Genomic DNA, 12,962 nt, shown 5'->3' with positions numbered 1-12,962 from the left:
GGCTTTTTTCTGTTTTTTGTTTTTTTTTTTTTTTTTTTGAGTTTGAATATGAGATTTGTTTAATAACGATTGTTCTTTTAATATTAGATCTAAATATTAATTGGTTTTCTTAAAAAACAAATAATTTGTGTTTTTTAAGCTTTAATCTTTTTTTATTTATAAAAACACCATTTAATTTTGATATATGCATGAGCAAGACATTTTAAAAGACACCTCATCATCTTGGTACCCTCCCATCATCCACTCCAACAGCCTAATGACCTCCCCTATTATCCCAAAATCCACTCCTTCACCACCCCACCGATCTATCACTCCACCATATCACCTCCAAAAGCCACATCCACCATATTTTATCAACCCCTTTCTCGCACTCCTTTAAACATTTAGAGTAGATATATAGAAACCCCATAATCTCCATTATCCATCTCTTCGTACTCTCTTTATCCAGATCTCTCCATCACACTAACCTATCTAAACACTCCAATCATTATTCAATTCCCTTAGGTCCTCCTTACTTTCCATCTAATTCAGAATTCTCTCTTTACAACATTTAACATCTCTTTACCTCTATATATACCTTATCCCTTTTTTTCTCCCACCTGAATCTCCATATGAAGGAATTTAACTCAGATGTTGAGTTATTAGCCTCCAAAATATGTTCCTTATCATGCAAAGATATCCCCCTTATTAGCTTCCTGTAAATACCGTATTTTGTATGCCTTCGATTTGCATGCCGAAACCCGAAAATCCCAAAAAATATTAACTTTCTTCCATGGTGCCGCATAAATATTTGGATCAACGTGGCATAACCCATTCAGGCATCAAAGCACTCAAAGTGCCCTTTCAGGCCAAATTGACCAAAATGCCCCTAGTTAACCTAAGGTTGACCAAAAGTCAAAGCCGGTTAGGATCATTCCAAAACAACATTTTTCATGTTCCTACATCAAACCCGAGCTACTCGGTGACTTTTGTCAACTTTGACCTAGTTTGACCCAAGGTTGATCCTTAGGGGCACCGAAAACCCTAATTTTGATCCGACCGTTGGAATGGGTTGACACCAATGTCATTGTAAAGGTTATTGAATTCCTTTTCCAACGACTATTCATGGTTCAAAATTAGAGTTAAAACGGTTGAGATATCTTGAAAACCGTGCAAAGCGCATCAGCTTGCTTCCCGATGCCATAATTTTTTATTCGACCGTTGAATTTCCAAGTTCTTTAGTTTTCTAGAAACTACACATCCAGACCTTTCTAGGGACACCAAGATCAACCCAATCCAAGCCCGGGAAGGCCTTCATTAGGAGCTGAAGGGTCACTTTTTGCCTATAAATACCCCCAAACCCCCCTTAGATAAAAAAGAGAAAGAAAAGGAAATTGGGCTATTTGGAGCTTTTTCTGGGCAAATTCTCTCTCTTTTCCTCTCTAAATTCTCTTCTAAACACATCAAAAAACATTTGATTTCTCTCTTCTCTCAACAATCAAGAGGTAGTATTTTTGCACTCTTTTTCCTGTCCTTGGTCTTAGGATCTTAGATTTGAGGTTTAAAGGGTGTAGATGTAGATTTTTAGCTACAATCTACACCCTTTGCTTTATCTTTGTTCATAGCATGCCTATTTGCTTTCCATAATATATATCTGCTTTATCTTACTTCTTAGCATGTTTTATAGCTTTCCTAGCATGTCTCCTTACTTTTTGCCATGTTTTAATGCTTTGATGATGTTGGTCTAGCCTTCTTGGGTTAGGATATGCCTAAATTCCATGTTTGTGCTTAGATCCATGTGCCTAGTTGCCTTTTAGCCTGCTTATGCTTAGATCTATTTGTTTATGTGCTTCTTGCCATGCTTATGTCTAGATCTATATCTTTGAGTGCTCCATGCTTTGTTCATGTGTCTAGATCTACATGTTGGTTGCTATGCCATGTGCTTCTAAAGCTTTTTTTTTTTTTAATCTCATGTTATCACTTTTTCTTGTGTTTTGGCCCTTTAGGTAGGGTGTAGATCTAGATCTTGTGGTCTAGGCCTACATCCATACACCTTAGGCCTATATTAAAAGGTTTGGATCATTTCCTTTATGCATGTATGTGTTTGATTGCCTGCTTGCTTCTATGCTTTTTCTCCATGTTTGTTTGTCTAAACCTAGGCCTTGCCATGCTTTGTGCCCTCTGTGGGTTTGTGCTTGTAGGTCTTTAGGGCTACTTGCTTATGTGGTCGCATCCACCCCTCTTGTGGTTTGTTGGATGTGGCCACTCGTGAGACACACCTCCGTGGTGTTGGTGTGCTTGATGCATACCCTTTCTTTGCTTCATGCAATGTTGTTATGCTTGCCTTGCTTGCTTTGTGCCACCCGTTTAGCTTTCTTTGCTTCTTTGCATTTTTGCACACTTGCCTACATGTTCATTCATGAATTTCTGTGTCGTCCATGCTCCAATCTCATGGAATTATGGACACCCGATCCAAACCTACATTTGTCCTCCTAGGACACCCTCTTTGTTTGATAACATGCTTGTTTGCCCCTGTTTGGTATCTTTTGCTGGCTTGTCTTTTAGCATGCTTTCCTTCTATTTGTTTCTTTGCTTGTCTGTTGGCTTGTTTCTTTTGTCATTGCATGTACACGAATGGAGCATAGACACTTGGAGTAAGGGTGAAACCTCTTAGGCACAAGTAAAAAAGGGCAAGGATGTAAACAAGAAGATGCAAGCCCACAAAGGGCAATGTTCAATAGATTAGGGGTCCTAGCCCCTCCTGAGTGGTGTTCTCTTTCCCTCTCTTTCTTAGCCTCTTCTCTAGAGTATGTATTAGGGTTCCTCCTCTCCTTGTACCCTTTACTTTTCCTGCTCTTTGCTTGGGCCGCATTCCCTAAGTATGACAATGTCTATTTTACATTTCCTATACCTTACTGGGCTATACTATGGACGCAAGGGGTCGTTTTTAGGAGTTGTCACCTAGTTTTTGCAATGGGCAAGATCAAACCACAAATGCATGAATATTACAAATGCATGACTTACATTTACTTACCTTGCAACAACTCAGCACTTATGGTATTATGCGTGAGCATATGAATGCATGATCATGGCATTGAAACAATAAAACACTAAATAAACCCTAATTCTAACATGTGAGAGGCAAACAAACAACAAACATAGAACAAGTACTAAAACATGTAAATGGAAAGGGGGGGGGGGGGGGACAATAAGAGGCATGACATATGAACAAAAGCAAAGAAGACAAAGCAGAAACCTAAATTAGGGTTTCTGGGCAGTGGCCGGTGCATGCATAAATAAGCTTGCGTGCGTAGGCAAGATTATCCGTACGCAAGTTCTTGCCCATAAAACCCCAAAAACATAATAGATATAATAAAACTTCAAAACAAGAAATCTAACAACCTAACATGCATTTAAAACATATAATCACATAAACCTAAGCTAGATAAACATGTTAAAGCATTTTATGACAGGAAAACAAGACAAACAGAAAGATTAAAAGCAGAAAATAAAGGAAAAGAAAAAGAAAGGTTTAAAACTTAATAACTCAACAAAAGCTTTCCAAGCTTGATTTTTGACAGTTTTCCTCAGTCAAATCTATTCACAAACCAATAAGAAAGCGATTAGTAATATTAAACTCAAAGATCAAGGCCAGAAAAGGCTCTAATCAAAAGAAAATTGACTTGAGGATGTTTTGTGAAAAACTCCCTCTTTGATTCACTATTTCTAGTGAGTCTTAGTGTTTTCCCATAGGATTTCTGTGTCTTGAAAATATACCATGTGATGGTGAACCAAAAATTGGACTATCTCTAGTTCGCTCATAGTGTCGTCTAAGTCTAGAAAGGTTGTCCCAATACAAGAAGGTCGTCCAAGTGCAAGAAGGTCGTCCAGTATAGAAGCACCTGGACGACTTCCCAACACTTAGAAATTCTCAAGGAAAATCTCTATACAAAAGCTTACGATTTGGACCACGTTATACTATTTTGAAGTATGAGCAAAATCCTTATTCATCGTTCCAACTCCTTACTAAGTTCTTAACTTCTGATAGCAGTTATGGAAGTTAAGTTTGAACCTTCTAACTTCCATCCACGTTGAGGAAGTTACTAAACAAGTAACCACTCCAAAACTCACTATAAAAGGACTCAGCCATATCAAATGAAGGTAAGTTTTCACTACTCCTAAAGTTGGAATTCTTGAGTTCTAGAGAGAAAACTAACTTAAGCATTTGAGGGTTCTTGGTCGGTTCACCTCGGTCACCTTTGATCTTGTATTTCTTTATTTTCAGGTATTCCAAGCAACCACAAGCCCATTGAAACCCGGAGCATTCAACCTACTGATTTTTTGTGTATCATCAATTGGTGCCATTTGTGGAGAGATAAATTTGTGTTTTGCAATTTATCTTTCTTTGACAAAAGGTTGTATGGTCCGGATAAGGTCAATGGCCACTAGACCAGGCCACCAAGAGAGTGGAAACACTTCCAGCCACCCCAATCGCACTCACCAGTCCGCACCTGTTGTACAACCGCCTTCTGTCCAACAAATGCAGTCCATGGTAGCCGCCATGGCAGAGCTAACCCGTCAGAATTAGGAGTTAACTCAGGAGATCAATCAAAGAAGACAATGTCATGAACAGTGTGCAAGCTCAAAGTCAAGAAGTTAGAGAAGGAGAAAATGTTGAGCGTGAAAATCACTCAAGGGGTACCCTTCATGTAGGGCGCCACACTTGGAAAAGGAGATGGATCAAATGAGGAAAGCCATGGACGAGATGAGGGAAAATATGAGAAGAACGAATCATGTAGATGATTTAGTTCATTGAACTGATTCCCCTTTTATAACGTCCATCAATAGTTATCTCCTGCCTTCCAAGTTCAAGATGCCTGCATTAGACTCGTATGATGGAATGCGTGACCCATGTGATCACATTGCTACTTAAAAGACCCCAATGTACCTTCAAGGGGTTCCGGACAAGATAATGTGTAGGGCCTTCCTAACCATCCTTAAGGGACCAGCACAAGTGTGGTTTAGTGATACCTCTAAACACCGTTAGTTCTTTCGAGAAGTTAAGTAATTTGTTCGTCAATAACTTCGTTGAAGGTTAAAGGCATAAGTGCTCTTCGTCCAGCCTGTTGACTATAAAGCAAGGAGATAATGAAAGTTTCTGGTCTTTTATCACCCGTTTCAACAGGGAAGCTTTGACAGTGGACGAGATGGATGATAAGCTGCTGTTAACAGCCTTCCACAATGGAGTTAGTTCAGATTTATTCATCCACAAGTTCTATGATCAAGAACCACAGACCATGGCCGAACTCGTCCATTCAGCCCCAGAGCTTCATGAATGCAGAAGATGCGATCATTGCCAAAAAGAGGAAGAGAGCAAAGTGAATGGAAGTGGAGCTCCCACATCATTCTGAACAAGGCCCTCGTTCAAAGAAGGCCCAGACGGGAGAGAAGAAGGACAGAGACAACAGGAAGGCAGGTTCTTCTTTAGGAAGAAGTTAGCATTACACGCCCTTGAATGTTCCACTTGATCAAGTGTTTATGCAGATCAATGATGACTCATCCTTGAAGTGGCCAGAGAAGATGAAAAGAGATCCTAATAAGCGCAATAAGAACAAATATTGCCGCTTCCATAGAGATCACAGGCATGACACGGATGAATGCTATGATTTGAAGCAGCAGATTGAGAATCTTATCAGGCAAGGAAAGTTGAGGAATTTTCTTGGACAAGATCATAAGGACCAGAAGTTAAATGGAAATGTAGAAGAGCCATCACGACCCCTACTTGGAGAAATAAGAATTATTGTAGGAGGAACTTCAGTAGTACAATCTTCCAAGTTAAGGAAAACCTACATGAAGGTGGTATAGAATGTCCAACTCTCTAGACAACCACCAAGGACGAAGGGGGCAGACGAGCAAGTTATCACTTTCACAGACGAAGATGCTGGAAGGGTCCATCATCCATATGACGATGCAATTGTCATAACTTTGCTCATTACAGACTACATGACTAGAAGGGTGCTGATAGATAATGGGAGTTCAGCAAATATCCTATATTATCCCGCCTTCCAGTAGATGAGGCTTGGAAGAGATCAACTTCGTCCAAGGAACTCACCCTTAGTTGGATTTGGAGGAATGAAGGTACAACCAGTGGGCACTATTACTTTACCCATCATGGTAGGGACGTATCCACAACAGATAGCCAAAGAAGTAAATTTCCTCGTCGTAGATTGTTCGCCTTCTTACAATGCCATCATTGGACGACCAACTTTGAATAATTGGAAGGCAGTGACATCAACCTACCACCTATCTGTTAAGTTTCCAACAGTACAGAATAGGACAAGTGCAAGGAGATTAATTAGCAACTAGAGAATGCTACTTAACCACATTGGCTATGGTCGAGCATGTGCAGACAATGAATATAAAAGAAAGAGAGGTTGCTGCAGAACCCACTGAAGTACTGGAAGACGTTCCTCTGGATGAAAGCAACCCTGAGAGGTTTACTAAAATTGGAAAAAGCATGGAATAGAAAACAAAGCAAGACCTCGTCCAGTTCTTAAGGAAGAGAACTGATGTTTTTGAGTGGAGTCATAAAGACATGCCGGGTATTGACCCAAGTGTTATTACCCATCATTTGAGTGTGTATCCTTCTTCCAAGCCTATCTGTCAGAAGAAGAGGGACTTTGCTCCTGAACGAGATAATGCTATCAAGGAAGAGGTCCAGAAGTTAACCATAGCAAAGTTTATTTGGGAAGTTTATTACCTGGATTGGTTAGCTAATGTGATGATGGTCAAGAAGGCTAATGGTAAATGGAGGATGTGTGTAGACTTCACCGATTTAAACAAGGCTTGCCCCAGGAATAACTATCCATTGCCACATATTGACCAGCTAGTAGACTCAACAGCGGGTAATCAATTGCTAAGCTTTATGAACGCCTTCTCAAGTTATAACCAGGTAAGGATGGACGAGGCAAATCAAGAGAAGATATCCTTCATTACCAGTTAAGGCTTGTTTTGCTACAAAGTGATGCCCTTTGGTCTAAAGAACACGGGGGCAACTTATCAAAAGCTAGTCAATCATATGTTTCATCTATAGATAGGACAGAATGTAGAAGTGTACGTGGATGACATGTTGGTGAAAATTTTGGATGTGAAGAAGCACCTGGATGACCTTTAAGAGACTGTTGACACGCTTAGACGATATAACTGTTAGGATTAGTGCCCTTAAATCCTATTGTATGATGCTATGTATGACATTATGTATAATTTAATGTTATGATTATTAAAGTTGTTTTATTATTATCTAAAATAATGGTAACATGAATATTTGGACATTATCATATAGTTCATAAGATGCATAGTATGTGATTTATGTGATTAAGGGCCCGTTTGGTAGGGCATTTCAAACACCCATTTTCAGTTTTTAAACAATATTACATATATTTCCACACACTTTTTCACCCACACGTATTTCAAAAAACTACAAGCAACACTACTCAAACTCCTCTACCAAACGGGCCCTTAGTCATAGAAGATATAGGATCATAAGTTCTTTATAAACTCAGAATTTTGGTTTGTAGTCGGTGATGAAATTGGACATTTTATCTACGAAGACTATAACATATCAATTAAGATGATTTGTCTTGATCATGGAAGTGGAGACTTCTAGTTGATATGTTAATATGTTTTAAGGGTTAAGACATATTGAACTGGACCGCTGTGAGATTTATTATTCTCCTAATGACTGTTAAGTGAATAATAAATCTCACGACTTCTATTTGCATGAACTTTCAATCCTGAGAGAATAATGGACCTGATCATGAGGTGTAGGTTGCTTTGATATATCCAGAGTGAGATCTAAAGTTACGATCAAAACCTCAGGAGTGGTATGATGAAATTGGCTTATTTGGTTGATTGATTTGGTCATTATAATCTGTTATCTATCATGTATAATGATCAATTTGGTCAATTTGTTGGTTTTGTGAAATTGGGTTTTTCAAATTTTGGGGTTTTTTATGTAAACTCTATGCTCAAGCCAATTCTGTAATTTTAAAGCTAAATTGAACTTATTCTCACTGCATTAGGGCATGCATCATGTGTTGATAATGTTCATGCATCATATAGAATTGTTATTTCTATATTTTTTTTCTGTGTTAACTTGCAATCTACCCTTGGTTTTTCTTATTTCCTTTTTGATTCTTTTTCTGTTTGTCTTGTTCTTTCCTTAGCATCACGCCTAGGAAAACTAGAGCCAATAGGACCTCCACTTCTAAACAACAATAGAAAGGCAAGAGATAAGAACACTACTGAACCTAGAAATTTTAGGAGGAATGATCCCACTAAAGTTAATAACACTGAAAAACCTAAAGAAAAAGTAGGTCAACCTTCTAATAATACTAGGGGTCAACAATGTTTTGGATGTCAAGGGTATAGTCATGTGAAATCTGAATGTCCAACATTCTTGAGGTCTAAGGGTAAGGCTATGACTATAACCCTTAGTGATAATGAAGTTTCTGATAATGAGTCTGGTAATGATGAGGATGGAAACTTCATTACTTTCATTGCTACTGTTGTAGTTAATGAAAGTGTTGCTACTGAGGAGAACACTTTTGATGGAGAACTCTCTGAGGATGCAAATTACAAAAAGCCTATAATAAACTTTGCAAAGTTGCTACAAAGGATGCTATAAGTGTTGATTTAGGTTTAAAGAAAATTGCATCTCTTGAACTTGAAAAGAAAAATTTGCTTGTGAAATTGTTTGATGCTAATGAATTGTTGAATAATGTGAAAACTGAGAACATGTTTTTGCTTGATAAAGTTAAGAATTTGGAACTTGAATTATCTGTTGCTAGAGAACAAACTGATAGGTCTGCAAGCTCTAAACTTGATTACATGTAGTGTGTTCAAAAGTCTCCCTCTGACAAAACTGGCTTAGGTTTTGTAGAAAGCATCTCTGTGCCTGCACTCCATTCCACAAACATTTTTCCTTCTTCTTCTTCCGAACCCCCTGTGAGTGAGGTTGTCAAACCCTCTGTGAGTGAGGCTAAATCTGTAGAAGTTACACCTCCTAGAAAGATTAGGGTTGATCTTCAAGAGTCTAAACCTAAGGCTCCTATCCCTCCTAAGGGCAAGTTGCATGATAAGCTTGTATAGGTTTGTCATTTTTGTGGAAAGTCTGAGCACATTTGTCTAAACTGTTTCAAGGTGCAAGCTGCTAAGCGAGCAAACAAACCGAAAGTACATGTGCCTCAAGCACAAGATCCTATGGTACTTATTGATGAATTGGTAAAGGCTCTTAACCTTTATTCCAATCCTGGAGTTGAAAATCATTCTAATGTGAATAAGAACTCCAATGCTCGAGGTGCATCTAAAAAGTTTTGGATGCAAAAGGCTCAATCTAAGTGAGTCTTTCTGACATGATCCTTGTGCTTCATTGCTCTACTCTTTGTGACCATAGCTCTTTGTTATGTTTCTTTTGTTTTCTTTGTTTCTAGGATTTGCATTGCATAACATTCATGCATTTCATTCTAGGTAGTTTTGTTTTTTAATAAAAAACAAAAACAAGAAAAAAAGAAAAAAAAGGAAGCAAAATGTGTTTTGCATTATTTTCTTGAATTTGAAATCAAGGTTGGCCAATTTATTTTTACACAACATGTTTATGTACTTTGTTTAGCTTGGATGAGCTTATTTATTGCACTTTACTAGTTTGAGCTTTGTAATGCATGTTGTGTGAGAAGATGTTTATAGTTTTTGATCATATGATCTTGATCTTGAAATCACATGCTTTTGATTGTCAAACTTGAAATTATTGAGAAAGGCATAAATAACCATCTTATTACTGTTTACTAGCCAATCATGAACACCTTAGTACATATTATAAGATTTTGTGTTCGAGAAAGTGTAGCATATGCACAAAAAGATAATAAGGTTTAGCCTCGGTTTAAAATGCTAAAATTGGTGTGTACATTATTGGGTTTTAATAACTTCACAATCAAATAAAATTAGTGTGTACATTATCCTAGCTATTTTTAATAAGTTTTTGCTCATATAAAGTTGGTGTGTATATTATAAGGCAAATCAAGAAACTTACATGATTGCAAGCTTGTTTTCTAGGAGATGTGGGAGTTATATGATGTAACTCTTTAGGTGATAGTCTCTTTCAAATTCTATGTGATAAATTTTGTAAAAATTGTGATTGATTTCTATTTACATATCACCTCACACGTATCTCAAGTTTTTGCTAGTTGCACACACTACACAAGTTACTCCTTGCTAAACTTTGTACATGTTATTGTGTGTGATTTCGGTTTGGCCAACCGAGTTTGAAAATTCCTTGAATTTTATGCAAAACTTGTTGCTAACCCGTGCGATGCACGAGATAGTTAAATAAAAAATATGAAAATTTATTTTTCTATTATAACTTGGCTATAAAAAAATGCTATAGTGATAACTTCACACAATGCTCAACTGCAATTAAATCTACCATTCACTACCAATATAATCTATGTTATCTTGCACATTTGTTTGCATAACAAACATGTTGTTTTCATCTTTTTAATAAAAAAATCTATGATAGAGGAAAGAGATAAATTGTTCCATTGCAGGATGCATGATGAATGTCAACTTTACTAACTTGTGTAGAATGATGTTCTCTTTCCTCTTCTTTTACACTGCACTACATTTGGGTAGTGTTCAACACAAAGGATTGCGCAGAACTTCTCGTAATCATAGATGTTTTGGTAGTAAACCTATGCACATATCATAAAGAGTAAATCCTACTTTGGATAGATATATTACACAATTATTCAAATGGTTAAATTAAGCAGGAAATAAAGAAGAAAAGTTGCACCAGCCACAAACTCAATTAGATTTCTCTTGAATAAAATGGCATTATAGTGTTTAAAAAAAAAAAAAAAAAAACAACAACAACAACAAAACTCTAAGAAAGGGGTTAGGAATACTTACACTTGAAAATAGAAAAATTGAAAATCTACAAATTCAATACTTGATAATAGATCTACATATTGCATTCTCATATCCTTCATCTTCTGCAAGTTAATTGGATATAATTAAAAAGTTTTCCCAATAGAATGCTCTTTCCTTTCCATTATGCTTTGCATATTTTCATCCTTACCAAGTTTAAGAAAAGCTCATAAAGAATGTGTGCGCACAAGTTTAAAATTAGTAATAGAATTAAGGTTAACCATTAAAAAAACCTGCAAATGCCATAAAAAGGTTCAGTAAGGATTAGCTTAATAATCAACTTGCAAGAATCACCAGTGAAGGATCTTTTTCATCAACTTTCTCTTTCCAATTACCGGTAGCATAAATGGGTCACTATGTGCAAGAAAATCTGCAATTGTTAAGGCTGGATTGAGGCATTAAAAGATAGAATCCATAAGAAGCATCTTTCCAATATTTGGGTCCTAATGGTATAATGCAAAGATGGTGACCTGTTTCACAAAACCTTTTTTTTTTTTTTACAATGAACATCCTAAAGTTGTTAACCAATACAGAAACTTGTATCCAATGGTATATACCAAGTGGGGTAAATGCCTCTATATCACCTAGAGCCCAATTGTTTTAAAGCATTTTGAATCACAAAAGCATCTGATGGCTAAAGTGCTTTTGCCAAAAATGATCAAATAGTTCTAAGCAACAAACTTTTAATATGCAATCATAGTTCTTGTAAATCTGACAATCTTAGGTAACTGATACTGAATCAATGGATTATGGATCATCTTTGCATACAATCTATAATAAATAAACGACAAAAAAAAAAAAAAAAAAAAAAAGGAAGAAAGAAAAGGGTTTAAATTAATCAATAAACAAATTAGGCTAACTAAGTTGGAGAAACATGTTTCATAGAAAGAGAATCTTGTATTTGCTAATTAACCTTTCATGGTGCTACCTTAATACACAACAAAGATACGAAATTTTCATTGATCTAAATGCTCAAAGAAATATAGAGTTGAGAACTATTATATCATTTAATTATATGTGTCTCAAATTACTTCGTTTTTATAAGGTTTTGATCTTCACTACTTACATCAACAAAAGAATTGCCAAGCAAGAACCACCATTAAATTTTGGCTTCAAAAAGATTTATATGCTTATATAACAGTGGCTGTGAACATTAGAAAGTGCTGACCATTATAATGTGCATTCTTCTGCTTCCCTCTACTTCTCTAGTTCCATCAATAGACTCAATCTCTATTTCATGCAATTCAGCCTCAACATTGCAAAACATTATTGTGTCTGCCTATTTGTAAATGTTATTTGCAAGCATATAAATTTTCAACTTGTAGTATATTTATAAATGTTCTTCCTCTCTAACCATTTTTTATGTTCTCAATAATAATGTAATACTGAAATGGTTACTTTAATTTAACTAAAATTTTTCTCAAATTTGAATCACATACACAAACCAAAATTCAATATACATATAATTATTGAAGTATATGGGTTATGGTTAATAAATGCAGGGAAATGTTTGTTTTAGTAACCTTTTCAATTAGGTGTCACATTGTTTGTCCCACAGACTGACACAATGACAAAAGCCAGACTCTTATCCAACCCATACGCACAAAAAATATAAGGTAAATATTCGATTTTCCTTGATATCTATTTTCTAGGGATTTTTGTCAACTTACTTAGTAAATCTGCGGTACATGATAAGAGGTATAAGTTCAGTAGAAGATTGTTCCTGAGGGCGTATTTGCCTTCTTTTGTAAGTGGGATTGTAGATGTCTTCGATTTTGCCCTCCTATCAACCTTAATCAAAACCAATAACCCAAATAATCAAGGGTGTTACTGGATGAGCAGATAACAGACCAAACAAATCAGCTCATATATCAATTATCAGTAACACACCCAAAATGATAAAAATCTAAATAGATTAAAATGTTAGATTGCAAAAGAACTTAACTGTTTATTTTCAATTTAGTCAAAGAATTAGAAAAACAAACAAAAAGAGAAGAAAGATA

Source organism: Quercus robur, chromosome 5 (genome assembly GCF_932294415.1).
Source record: "Quercus robur chromosome 5, dhQueRobu3.1, whole genome shotgun sequence".
In the NCBI taxonomy this organism is placed as follows: domain Eukaryota; kingdom Viridiplantae; phylum Streptophyta; class Magnoliopsida; order Fagales; family Fagaceae; genus Quercus; species Quercus robur.
Note: the sequence above shows the minus strand (reverse complement) of the source record.